The 11,371-nt window shown below is 42.8% G+C and overlaps 1 long non-coding RNA gene across 1 annotated transcript; it reads left to right on the forward strand.

Moving 5' to 3' along the window:
* The first annotated feature begins 305 nt into the window (after positions 1-305).
* LOC140704165 (uncharacterized) lies at positions 306-6,971 on the forward strand. Its single transcript, XR_012083295.2, has 3 exons — positions 306-1,131; positions 1,266-1,355; positions 1,441-6,971. It is a non-coding gene; the product is annotated as an uncharacterized LOC140704165 (long non-coding RNA).
* The last annotated feature ends 4,400 nt before the right edge of the window (positions 6,972-11,371 follow it).

An 11,371-nucleotide genomic window follows, 5' to 3' on the forward strand; every position in this document is an offset into this window, starting at 1 on the left:
AATGTTCTTGCCTGGACTGCCCCTTGCAAGCCGAGGGATGTCTTCTGCCTTGAAAACTGTTGTAAGCCGAAGGAGATCTGGTCGCTGTAACGCAGAGCGGAGAGACAGGGTAAAATCCAGACCCGTTTTGAATGGCCTTTCAGTTTCTGTGCTCTCCCATCACTGCAAGTTAAGTGGGTTCCCTAAGAGTCAGATGACTGGATCGTGCCTACTAGAATGGAAGCGATCCTGCTTGCACGGAGGACACTTTTCCTGCCCGCAGTCCATTGACGGGGCAAACGTAGACGCCTCTTAAGTCACGGCAGCCCCGCGGAAACCAGTCCCTTGGGCGAACGTGGGTTTGCAGCTTCTAAGGTGCGTCAGTTTCAGGGCCTTCGTGGGTTTATTTAAAGCAGTGCGGTTCCATGGGGGTTCCTTCGGAATAGACAGAGCAAGGGGATAACGTGTGGCCATTCAGATTTTATTCGATGATTTTATTCTTTGATCAACCCCAACCATTAGTCCTACTGGACGAGTGGATGCGAGTTGGGGGGGTCCAAGAACATCTGGAAGGCCACCCGACCCCACCTCAAAAGTAAAGGAGTGCCCCATCAGGCCGAACTCCCACACGCACTGCTAGTCAAAGGTGTGGTGCGGAGGACTACTTTGGGGACAGGTTTACTCCTAGAAATAAAACCTTCTTAAAACATGCTCAGCGGTATACAAATGTATAAATAGCAAATACCGGTCCTAATCTTGCCCACGTTTATTTTGGATTTCGAATCATGCATCTTGTAAAAAGTATACTTCTGAGTAAAATTCTTGGGTTATTAGTCTCCTTGAATGTAGGGGAAATTTACTCCGGAATAAGCGGGGCTAGATTTGCAGGTTTTCCAACTAATTCTATGCATGTTTTTTTTCTTGTGTCAATCCAATCCACGCTCACGGAGTTTACTCTGTGGTAAAAAGCAGTCGAGAAGTGAAAAGTGAACAAGCAATAGACAAGGCGATCTGAGATAAGTGCAGAATATTTGTACACAATACTGCTACACAACAGAAGCTGAATCCTCATCCTGCTGAAATCACCGACGGTGCCTCCTGTCTCCCTTCGTAGTTATACTCAGTAAACGAAAACTTCCCTGAGCAAAACTGGTAAGAATACCAAGATTTCAAAATATATTAAATTCCTGACATAGGGAGTTAAAAATAAATCCGGTACATAAAGAGCTGTCAGAGTGGTTTTTTGTTTGTTTGTTTTTAAACTGTTCATTTTTCTGTTTTAAAAGGCTGACGCTTAGTGTAGGTGACTTTCGCAAAGAGAAATTCGAAAGCAGCCACTTTCCCCGCATGCCGCCGGCCCCGCCGTGTTCCTGAGGGTGAGTTTTTTTTCATCTGGGGAGGTGGGCCGCAGCGGCTGCCTTCCAGTTTCCGAAGCGGTGCTCAAGTTTTGCTTGGTTTTAGGAAGAAAATGAAATTAACAGGTCAGGCTCCTCTCGTCCAGGACTCGAAAGGAAAACTTCGAATCAAGCGAAATATGAGAAAAGTGGCAACGATTCCGGCTTATGATGATTTAAAAATGATTCATTCTCTCCCGGAATACCCTCTTCCCCAATTAACCCCCTGCCCAAACACACACGCGTTAAGAGAGAGAGAGGAAAAAAAGTAAAGTAGCAAGCAAGAAGAGAAGATGAAAGACCCATTTTTGTCGGCGCCAGGAGTCTGTGTTCTTGGTAAACCGAGGAGAAATACAGGCGTGATGTCACAGGCTAGTAGGGCAGTTTTTAAAATCCTATGGATTCCATGTACGCGTTTAACACTCTCGTCTATTAAAGCCGGTGATGGGGGCGGGTGGATGGTTAATTTTCCCTAGACTTTCCCTCGCTCTCGTGTACATGAATATTTTATATTTAGAGGGTAAATTTTGCATCTTCTTTGAACGGGAAACAACCCGCTATTCAGCCTTCCCCGCCGTTGGCGTAAGCTTTGGTAATTATTATCCCAATAAAAAAATGTGACTTAAACGTCTTGGTTTTCGTCTGTCTGAGACGCGGGGACGGCTAAGAGACGGCCGTTCTCCTCTCTGCGATTTACTGGAAAGGCTTTTTATCTCGTAAAAGTGGGGGGGCTCCGTCTGAAGCGTCATCAACCTGTGGCAGCGTCTGCTTAAGCTCACCCATTCAGTCCTGTCCCTAAATTACCGGAGGAGCTAAATTTTTTAGCATGCTATTGTTACTCACCGTGAAACCCTGGAATGCATTTTATTTAATTAATTTATACCCCCCCCCCCTTTTCCTTGGACAACGCGCTGGAGGCGGCTCATACCAATACTAGAACACGGAATAAAAAAATTACAAATCTCAGTTCAGCTGTGCCCTTAAAAGCCAGTCAATGAAAAAGGCAGAAGGAAGGCTCATAATTTGAAGGGGGGGGGTACAGAATAAGGCCAAATTTCACAGTTATCATGCGGGAGTAAATCCCCCTGAATTCAGTGGAGCTTCTAACAACGATGGATAAAGTGGCACTGTATTTTTTCCCCTCTGTGTACACGTCATGTATATCACAGAGATCATGAAAGACCAGGGGAAATGGTTCGGATTGTTCCTCGTTTTCTCTCCTGGAAGAGAGGAAGTGTGGTGTAGTGGATAGAGTAACGGCCTATAGAACTCGGGAGCCCTGGGTGCAGATTCCCGAGCAGCCAAGGAAGTTCCCTGGTGGTGGTGGTGGGGTGTGAGTGAGTAAAATCACTCTTTAAATATTTCACACAGCTCGAAAAGCCGCCTATAGGAATCGTCTTAAGTGTGTGAGAGCACATAATACACGCTTCTTTCCTGGATATTTTACGATGTTCACATTTATCTCAGATAACTTGAGATGGGGGAAAGGAAAAACATTATGACATATTGAGCTGCGAAATTATTATTTTTTACGGAGCGTTTTTATAAGACAATGGGGGAAAGTGCACTTGGGGGGGGGGGGGTGAGGGATGGAACGCGGAATCAGCCGCCGCTTGTAGCAGCTGGGAGGGAAAAGGTGCAGTAACACATACAGTACGAGTGTGCTTTGGAAACATTTTAAGAGCACTAAGTTGGATGTGGACAATTTTATTTAGATGTGAGTATCGCCTTCTACTTTTTTTAAAAACCCTTCCTGAGTGACCTTTAAAACACTCCACACAGAGAGATGAAAAATGCATAGGAAATAGAAATCACAGCATTTAAGAGAAGAGAAAGTGTTAATTTTTTAAAAAATACACCAGCATCCTCAAGGGTTCAAGTCCATAGTTAAAATAAATTTATTTCTGGATTTATTTCTTGCATTTATATCCTTCCCCCCAGTGAGTTTCAGGCGGTGTACACCACTCCTCCTTTCTATTTTATTGGGGAAAATAACTTTTTTGAGAAGGTATGGCTCAGCAATAAAATGGCCCAGTCTGGGGTTGTTACTGCTCTTTTTTTGTTTTGTTTTGTTCTCTTCCTCCAAAAAGTTGAGAGATCACCTGGTTTGCCACTTTCCTCCTCCTAACAATCTTTTAGGTGGGCAAAGCTGTGCAAGCCAGTGGCTCAGATCACGAGGCAGAGAAAATCAGGTGAATCCTGCTGAATCAGAAGGTCATGCTCAGTGGCATCCTGTTTCTCAGGTGGTGGACAGTCCCATGCCTCTGGAATCCCCAGGGCAGCATGTGGACATCAAAGCCCCTGCTCCTGCTATTGCCTCCCTCCTACAGCTGGAATTTGCAAGCCCAGGGGATTTGCAAACATGAGTCCTTCTTCTTTGTGGGGAGGGGGGGAATACTAAACAAAAACAAAAAACTCTGGTCTCCAGAAGCTTCCCCTCCCCATCACTCCAGACAAAGAATGATGGGACTTGTAATCCACCAACTGCTGGAGGCCTACTAGTTTTCTAAGGGCAAAACATCTGGAGAGCCAAAAATTCCCTACCTTTTGCCAGAATTAAAAATAAACAAAATAAATCAGACTTCAAAAGGAACACATACACAAATAAATATGTACAGGGCTCTTCACTAGACTTTGCAATTGGAAGAAATTACTGGAGGCTGTCAAAGAACAAATCAGCCCCAAGCGAACTTCGGGAGTAATGGGAAAAGTTACCTTGGCTTTTGCCACCGAGACTGGAATCTTACAGAGTTGGTGCCTGTAAATACGGGAACACTTACTTGTGAGCAAGCATATATATAGGATTCCCTCCTGAAAAGCCTGTCTAAACAGCCCTTCTGAATGGCTTAGCTTTGGGCTCTGGTGGATCTTCAATCAAAAGCAATAGCCAAGAAGGCTATACTGCATGCCACCATTGTGTAACTGGACATAATTTCTACATGATAAGCAGTCCTGGGATGCAGACTGAGCAGGCAGGGGCAAGGGATTAAGATGAAATGTGTTCCTGTTTTAGCAACATTGTTGGTGGTAAATTCTAACCTGACTTTGTGCTTATATGCTGCCAAGCTGCCTGAGACTTATGTCAACCCTATGAATGAGTGCCCTTCAAACTGTATTGTCCTCAATGTCGTCGTTGTCCTTTAGTCGTGTCCAACTCTTCGTGACCCCATGGATCAGAACACGCCAGGCCCTCCTGTCTTCCACTGCCTCCTGGAGTTGGGTCAAATTCATGTTGGTAGCTTCAATGACACTGTCCAGCCATCTCATCCTCTGTCGTCTCCTTCTCCTCTTGCCCTCACACTTTCCCAACATCAGGGTCTTTTCCAGGGAGTCTTCTCTTCTCATGAGATGGCCAAAGTACTGGAGCCTCAGCTTCAGGATCTGTCCTTCCAGTGAGCACTCAGGGTTTATTTCCTTTAGAATTGATGGGTATGTTCTCCTTGCAGTCCAGGGGAATCTCAAGAGCCTCCTCCAGCACCACAATTCAAAGGCATCAATTCTTCAGCGGTCAGCTTTTTTTATGGTCCTCAACAGCCCTACTCAAATCCTATAAATCAAGACTGTCGTTTCCTTTGGGGAGTGAATCCACTTTATATTTGATCTTCTTCTTTTCCTGCTGCTTTTCCAGCATTATTGTCTTTTCCAGACAATCCTTTCTTCTCATGATGTGCCCAAAGTAGGACAATCTCAATTTCAACATATTTGCCTCCGGAGAAAGTTCAAGCTTGATATGATCTGGGACCCACATGTTCATCCTTCTGGCAGTCTGAGGTATACAAAGCTCTCGTCCAGCACCGTGTTCCAAACAGGCACCACCATCCTGCCTTCTGCACTGTCCAGCTTTCATAGGCATGCATAGTAATGGGGAACACAACAGCATGGATGATCTTAGCCTCAGTCACCAGTGACACCTCTTTACACTTGATGTTTTCTGGTTTCTTCATCACTGCCCTTCTAAGTCTAAGTCTTCTGATTCCTTGGCTGTAATCTCAATTTGGATGAATGATTGAACTGATGTGTACAAATATCTAGCAATCTGAACGTCTTCATTGAGCTTTAAAGCTGCACAGTCCTTATGTAGTCGTGGGGTTTGTCTTTTTAATGCATTCCTGCATTGGCACATTCTTCTTTCTCTTGCATCAGACATGGTTTCATGTCATTGCTGCTTTCTGCCAGTAAGATGGTGTCATCTGCATATCTTAAATTATTGATGATTCTTCCACCAATTTTCACTCCTCCTTCAGCTGATTCCAAACAAGCTGTCTATACAATATATTCTGCATAAAGACTGAGTAGACATTTTTGCCTATAGGAAACCCTTCTGTCTTTCCATAATTTGTGCTAACACTAGCTTCTTGTCCTCAATACAGGTTAGCATCAGGATAATCAAGTGCTGAGATGCACTCATTTCTTTCAGAACAGTTCATACCATCTCATGCTCCACACAGTCACAGCCTTTGATATACAGTAAATTATAAAGCACAGACTTGCACAATTATTTTATGTATTCCAATAGTCAGCAAATATTTGTAATATAATCATGATTTCAAAATCCAGCTTGTACATCAGGCATTTTTTTGCACCCTATAGGGTAAAAGCCTTTTTTTGCAACACCTTGAGCATCATTTTGCTTGCATACCAAATTAATGCAATGGTTATAAAATTACCGCACTCCTTGGTGTCTCATTTTCCTGAAACTGGAATGTATATTGAATGTTTCCAGTCAGTGGGCCATTGTTTTGTTTTTCACATTTGTTGGCATAATTTTGTTAGGATTTTGACATATTCAGTTGCTACAGGATGGAATAGTTCTATTGCTATTACTGTATATCAATCCCTGATTATTTATTTCTTCCAAGTGTTTTCAGCACAGCTTTCATTTCATTTTCTGAAACTGCAGGGTTTTCTTCTTCTTTGGATTCCACTTCAAAGAAATTTGTCATAAATTTATCTCTTCAATTCTTCAGCACATTGTTTGCATCTTCTCCTTACTTTATCCTGGTCAAATAGTATGATCCTTGTTGGTCTTTCAACATTCCTAATCTAGGTTTAAATTTCACTATGATTTCTTGGGTCTTCTGAAAGTGAGTTCTTCTTTTCTCTCTTTGGTTGTTCTATTTCTTTACACCCCCCATTGTGATAATTCTATTTATCTCTACATGATAGTTGTTGAACCGTTGTATTCAGGATTTTACTCTACTTCTGTCACCTTTTCTTTTTGCTTCTTACATATCCTTAACAATTTAAGTTTTTCTTTCATCATCCATCTAGGCCTTTCTTTTCTTTTGACTACAGGAATAGTCTTTTTGTATTTTTTTTTCAGTCCACAGTTCTTCTGGTTCAGTTGAGTTTAGAAATGCACACCTGTTCCTTATGTGGACTTTCAGTTAATCAGAAATGTTATTAATATTATTTTGATGGTATGATTCTTCTTTTTCAGCTTTACTCTAATTTTTTATAATAATGGGGCATGGTCAATACAACAATCTGTTTCTGCTCTTGTTTTGGCAGACAGAATACAGTATAGTTTCTCCATTCCCTGCATCCAATTACATTGCCTATTTGATTTCTATATGGACCATCTAGTGATGCCCATGTGTACAGTCTTCCATTTGGATGCCCCAAGCATGTATTTTCAAGAAAAATACTGTTAGCTTCACAGAATTCTGTGAATTATTCTGCTTCATTTTGGACTCATGACGTAGTTTAATACTTTTGTTTGTGATTATCTCCCACCCTAAACTACCTCACAGGGTTGCGAGGATGATATAGTGTAAGCAAACATCTCACCATTATTTTCAACATCACCTTTGCAATAAGACCAAGGTAAAAATATAAGAAGTCTACAAAGAGGCCCAGAGATGATGAAGGATCCTTTTTGCACTACAACTCCCAGCCAGCATGACTACTACTTAAAAGCAATTCCTGAGAAGGTAAACAAGGCTTCCTCCCAGGTGATTGGATATAAGATTGGTTGACACCTGGGAGCCAGATCCTAAGCATGTCTGCCTGAAAGTAAATTCAACCGAGTTCAATGGGAATTGTTCCCAAGTGCAAGTTAGGAAGGGCTGGATATATCTGCCTGGGGAATTCTCAGTGCTCTAGCAAAAAAGAAGAAGAAAGTAACTTTTCCAAACTCTGCACATACCATCTCAATATCCAAAGAATAAAGACAGGGGAGAAGAGAAGGAATAGAGAGGGAGGAAAGATAAGGCTTGCATTCTAAGTGAATACATATCTAGGTGAGGACGTCCCTTCAAATCTGGGTTCTAGAATTATCTATAGTTCGATTCCCCCGTGTGCCTCCTCTGAGTAGAGGTATCCTGTGCGGCTTTTGGGGAGCTACACAGTCCCCGGAATCCGGCCCCCACTCCCCCTCCGAAGAACCGAAGGGTAAACCACTTCTGAGTATTCCTACTAGGAAAACCCTGAAAATGTTCGCGGTAAGTCAGAACTGACTTGAAGGCACATCATCATCATCATTAAACCCTTGTTCTGGAAGGACCTTGCATTACAGCTTCCCATGAAAAGGATTTCGGCTTGTGTAACCCGCGTCCGGCCGAGCAGTATGAAGGCTGGCGACACGGTTTTCCGTCGCTCCTCTCCGCCTCCCACCACAGCTGCCTTTGCATTTAAACAGTCCCCACCGTTCCCGAAAACATCAGCAGCCCAGGCGAATCGTTTTAGGTTAAAACTGCCTGCGCAGAGGGTGGAAAAATGCTTTCGAACGGTGAAGGAATAGAGAAATAAAAATGAGGAAGCAGAAGGCTTGGGAAAGAGCGCTCGGCCATTTCTCCTGTTAACAATTGCTGCCGAGGAGATTCAACCCGACAGTCATTCTAAGATTCATTTTTTTTCAACAGGGACGAATGAAGTCGGTGCTTAAAGCTCCGCTGAAGACCTCGGTGGCGTTTAAAGGGGGTCCCTTTGACAGGCTGGTGGTCTGGTTGTCTTTAATTACACGTCTGTAAGCAACAGATCCTAGAAATCATCTCGACTCATTAACTGCCGAAAATTCACCTATAAATATATATATTTCTGGTCTCTAAGCCAAGACGAAAATAAAACTAAAATTGGTGAATTTCAGGAAGATGTTTCAGAGTTACCCCTGCCTTTCCCGTGCAATCTTCGCTCTGCCAACTCAGAACTAAAGTCCCATTCAAGACAGCAGGATTTACTCCCCTGAATGCATCTGTCCTGAAGCTGAGACTCCAATACTTTGGCCATCTCATGAGAAGAGAAGGCTCCCTAGAAAAGACCCTGATGTTGGGAAAGCGTGAAGGCAGGAGGAGAAGGGGAGGACAGAGAAGAAGATGGTTGGACAGTGTCTGCGAAGCAACCAACATTAATTTGACACAACTCCGGGAGTCAGTGGAAGACAGGAGGGCCTGGCGTGCTCTGGTCCATGGGGTCACGAAGAGTCGGACACGACTAAACGACTAAACAACAACAACAAAAGGCGTGCATTCTTCTAGGGTGACTTTTTAGAAGGGCTTCTTTATGAAATGAAACGAGGTGCACAAAATTGTGATGCTTGGGACGGGCTCGTTTCTCCTCCTCTTTCCCCCCCCCCCCCATCCGACCAAGACAATTTCCTAAGAAGTAAGCAGACAAGAGTTCCGACGCATATCGCCAAGTGCGTGTTCTCTCGGGTCAAACAAGGCAAAAAGTTGCCAGTAGTTTGGGACCTACGAACCTAACCTGATCTGGAGAATTTATAACAAATAAATGCAAAGAACAGCTGAGTCTTTGCCCTTTTTGTAAGAACAACCGGAATGGGCAACTAAAACCTCGCAACACTGTAGGGCAACAGTTTGATCCTCAAAAGAACAAACCAAGCCAAGTTACAAAAAATAAAAAAAAAGAATAAATAAATATATAAAAATAAAAAGACCCACCTCAACCCCGATCATTACAGCTATAGCTTACTTGTAGCCCTAGTGATTCTGGGAAAGCATTAAGTGAGGGTAGGGTAGTGTGGTTGATTGATTCGCCTTAGACAGGAAACGCTAAAGAAGGAAAGACTAGAAGGGATTTGGAATAGTTTCGGTATTAATTATAAAAATAAATACCAAGACCAGTCTTAACGCTACCTAGTATTACTGCCTCTGTCTAATGGGCACTACGACCACAATCTTATCCCAGTTGATTTTCAGAAGTAAATCTTACTACTGTCAGTGAAGCATACTTTTTGGGGGGTAAGTTATGATCCTAGGTCTTTAATTTGGGGAAATGTAATTCATTATCAGAAACCAGAGGAATCATTACCACCATGGGGATTATTTTCTCTGTGAATTTTTAATCATAAACATTAACTAAGTCCCATTTCTGCCTTGAACGGACTGGGTGGCCTTGGACATGTCACAATCTTTCAGCTTTCGTTTTCTCTCTGTCACCTGAGAAATGGGGACACTTGCTTCGCAAGGCAAGAGGGAAGGGAAGGTTGTAAGGGAAAAGATAAAGAAGACTGTGCAGTACTTTGCAAATTAATAAGCATGTAACTGAAATGGTTTATGTCTTCAGAAACATAAAGAAGAATGTTGAGGAAATGATTTATTTTGTTAAGATTGCCCTTGGTCTTCAGCTTCCATACCTTTTTCTCTCTTGCTTGCCTTTCTCTCTCATTCCTCTTTTCTTTCCTTCTCAGTTGTCAACTTTTAAACTGTAAGCTGAGAGCTTGTCCATATTAACATTTGCTACCAGGTCTGGTATGGGTATCCCTGTTTTCTCCTATGCCCTTACATTCTTGTTTCATACCAATAATAGGCCAATATAGGCCAGTTACAGGATTTGTTCTGTTCAGCTCAGCATATGTGTTGTGATTTTATTATCTGTATTGGTGATGGTGGTGTTTGCTGGAATGTATGGTGTGGTCAAATGTATCCGTGTCTTCTCTTACCTTTGATGAGTATGTCTTTGATTATAGATCATGATGTCAGCAGTGAAGCATGGCCTACAAACATCTAAACCTTATTGCCCATTCTCTGTGTGTGTGTGTGTGTGTGTGTGTGTGTGTGTGTGTGTGTGTGTGTGTGTGTGTGTGTGTGTGTGTGTGTGTGTGTGTTTAAGGGGAATGCAAATTAGTGCAGGCATTGAGAGCTTCCAGTCTCAGCCCTTAACAAGCTCACTCTGCTTTCAGTCTCCTTTGCAAATCAGCTGTCATTGACACAAACTCTTCAGAAACTTTGGGACAACCTATTTTTAAAAATCTGTTTACCAGCTTTCATTTTATTTTCGCTTTTTTTAAAGAGGGGGAGATTTAGCAGTGCTATTAACAGCCCAGGCTTGCTCCAGTCCTAATCTCATTTGGAAACTAGCAGTCTTTGACATCACATTTTTTTGAAAAACTTTGAAGAAGCCCTATAAGAAAAGGCTCCATTTACCAGACTATGTTTTGTTCACGGGGACTGTCACTGATATCCCAGTTTCAAAAGGAGAGGCTTGCTTGAGTCATAATCTCATGTTTGTTTCTGTTTCTTAGTGGATTAGCACTAACATTGAAATATCACCCTAGAATCCATTGCCACGGCTCTTTGGCCTTTTGAGGTGGAATAGCTTGACATATGTGGAAATATATACATTTTTAAATTGCTCTAAGAGCTAGTGCATCATTTGATCTTCCAACTCAAGGGTTCCATACTTGTTTTGGAGAGGAGGGGCCTTGACACAGGGGATGAAGAGGAAGAAGAGGAAGGAAAAGCAACCATTAAGACAGAGAAATAGGTGGGGATGTAGATGGGAGTGAGGCCATGGAAATGTCATGGGGCAATGTTGCAGCTGGCTCTCCCAGGAGCATCAGAACAATCCTTGCAGAAAAGCCAGGGACAGGATACATATCCACAAATTACCCTGAAACGCAGGCCTAAGACTGAAATAATGTGCTTGTTTTCACCCATCTGGGTGAGTCATTTTGGGGGGCAGGGGCAGCTTATTTCTGCCTAGTCTACTCCTAACCTAAAGCCATGCGCCCTGATAAGGGGAAAAAGTTATCTCATCAA

The sequence above is a fragment of the Pogona vitticeps genome, chromosome 2, assembly GCF_051106095.1.
Source record: "Pogona vitticeps strain Pit_001003342236 chromosome 2, PviZW2.1, whole genome shotgun sequence".
Classification (NCBI taxonomy): Eukaryota; Metazoa; Chordata; class Lepidosauria; order Squamata; family Agamidae; genus Pogona; species Pogona vitticeps.